The sequence below is a fragment of the Oncorhynchus masou genome, chromosome 22 (genome assembly GCF_036934945.1).
Source record: "Oncorhynchus masou masou isolate Uvic2021 chromosome 22, UVic_Omas_1.1, whole genome shotgun sequence".
NCBI classification, from domain to species: domain Eukaryota; kingdom Metazoa; phylum Chordata; class Actinopteri; order Salmoniformes; family Salmonidae; genus Oncorhynchus; species Oncorhynchus masou.
The window spans coordinates 7,329,744-7,332,243 of NC_088233.1; the positions used below are offsets into that span (position 1 = coordinate 7,329,744).

At 40.6% G+C, this 2,500-nt stretch overlaps 1 protein-coding gene across 3 annotated transcripts in view; it reads left to right on the forward strand.

Annotated features, from left to right (window-relative positions):
• LOC135508951 (pleckstrin homology domain-containing family A member 5-like) overlaps nt 1-2,500 on the forward strand; it is a 295,193-nt gene that overhangs the window by 14,857 nt on the left and 277,836 nt on the right. The gene's annotated exons all lie outside the window — the stretch shown is intronic.

The following is a 2,500-nucleotide window of genomic DNA, read 5'->3' on the forward strand; positions in this document are numbered from 1 at the left end:
GAGGCTTCAGTGTGTTAGTAGAACAAGTTTGTGAACTCAGCCCCAGGACCAGCTGGATGAGTGGACTGAGGCTTCAGTGTGTTAGTAGAACAGGTTTGTGAACTCAGGACCAGCTGGATGAGGGGACTGAGGCTTCAGTGTGTTAGTAGAACAGGTTTGTGAAATCAGGACCAGCTGGATGAGGGGACTGAGGCTTCAGTGTGTTAGTATAACAGGTTTGTGAACTCAGGACCAGCTGGATGAGGGGACTCCTTTATTTGCCCAGCTCTTGGCATTGCAGGGCTTGGTAATGATATGAGAGGGGTCACTGTATTTTAGATGTTTCCAAAACTGAATTGCTCTTTTTTTAGTTTTTATTATTAGTGGATATTGGCCTAATTCTGCCCTGCATGCATCGTTTGTAGTTTTCCTCTGGACATGTAGGAGAATCTTACAGAACTCTGCATGCAGGGTTTCAATGGGGTGTTTGTCCCATTTGATGAAATCTTGTTTTGCAAGTGGACCCCACACCTCGCTGCCATAAAGTGCAATTGGTTCAATGACTCTGTCACGTAGAGTAGGCCAGAAGGCTAAACTGGATAACCTAACCTCTATCAAAATAAAAAGATGGCGGAACCGCAAAAGTTCTTCTGTGCAAAGGTGTTTATTTACAAGTGATTCCGGAACAAAAAACAACAGCACTGCCATCAACGTCTACCTTATGGGACAACTTAAAAACAATGCTGCCCCATCCACAGCTCAATCCAAACTGCCTCTTCATGACTGAAAGAGAGGCTCCTTTTGTAGGGCTAGCCCCTCCCCTCAGAACAATTAACCCTAATTAATTAATCAATTAACAATACAAACCTACATTTTCCATGAACTAAACATACTAAAGGATATACATTGCAACACGGTTTTAAACAATATCACAACATAACATTTACAACATTACATCACTACTGACAATATCTTTCAATATGCCCATATGCATTAATGAGCCATTTGGGACAGGCACTATAAAGCCAACCCAATTCCCTTAGCTCGGGTCCTTTTCCAGCATACCCGGAAGCTACAGAGATGGAGAGAGAGGAACAGAACAAACAAACAATGCGCTCATCCACAACATTGATAAGTATAATAATTATTGTATCTCTCAAATATGAACATTGACAAGTGTGAAATGCATGCACCAAGACAGAAGTTAATTTGTGTGTCGACCCACATTGTTAACTTATCTTATAATGGCGCAGGGAGGAGTGATGAATATGTGTGTGCATTAAAGAACCAAATGCTGCCCGCGGCCAGTGACGGACTTCTACGTCACAGACTCATTCAATTAGTTTTAGCCAAATTTTAATAGGTATTTCAATTTGAATTTGCATTTTAATGGAGTAGAATGCCCTGCGTGCTTTCTCTCTCAGTTCATTCACTGCCTCATTAAGGTGTCCAGTTGATCTTATTTTTAAACCTAAGTAATTGTAGTGTGTGCAGTACTCTATATATTTTGTACCAATTCACTGAGATCTGGATCTTCTCTGGAAAATCATTATTTTAGTCTTTTTGGGGTTTACTGCCAGGGTCCAGGTCTGGCAGTACTGCTCTAGCAGGTCCAGGCTCTGCTGTAGGCCATGTGCTGTGGGTGACAGGCATAGGTCATCTGCGAAGAGTAGGCATTTAACTTCTGAATTCTGGAGACTAACACCAGGGGCTGAGGATTTTTCTAGAATAGTGGCCAATTCGTTAATGTAAATATTGAAGAGTGCAGGGCTCAGATTGCAACCCTGGCGAAGGCCCCGCCCCTTGTTAAAGAATTCTGTTCTTTTCTTACCAATTTTAATGCTGCACGTATTGCCAGTATACATTGATATAATTATGTCATATGTTTGACCCCCTACACCACTTTCAATAACTTTGTAGAACAGTCCTGTCTGCCAAATAGAATCAAATGCTTTTTGGAAGTCGATAAAGCAAGCGTATATTTTGGTACTATTTTGGTGGACATGTTTATCTGTCAGGGTGTGTAGGGTGTAAATGTTTGTGGTGCGATGTTTTGGTATAAATCCAAGTTGGCTTTTACTCATTGTGCTTATCAAGGAAGTTTTGAAATCTTACATTGATAATACTACAGAAAACCTTCCCCAGGTTACTGTTTACACAAATGCCTCTGGAATTGTTAGGGTCAAATTTGTCTCCGTTCTTAAAGATTGGGGCTATGAGTCCTTGATTCCAGATGTCAGGTAATAACCTACACTCAGGATCAAATTAAACAGTTTTAATATAGCCAATTGAAATTTTGCACTAGTGAGTTTGAGCATCTCATTTAGGATGCCATCAGGTCTGCATGCCTTTTTATATTTGAGAGCCTGAAGTTTCTTATAGAGCTCCTGGTCAGGAATTTGGGAGTCCAGTGGATTTTGATTGTCCTTTTATAGCTTTTTCTAATCCATTCAACTTCTCATGAATTTGGCATTGTTCTGCATTTGTGTCAATTTGAACGGTGTTGTAGAGTGTTTTAAAA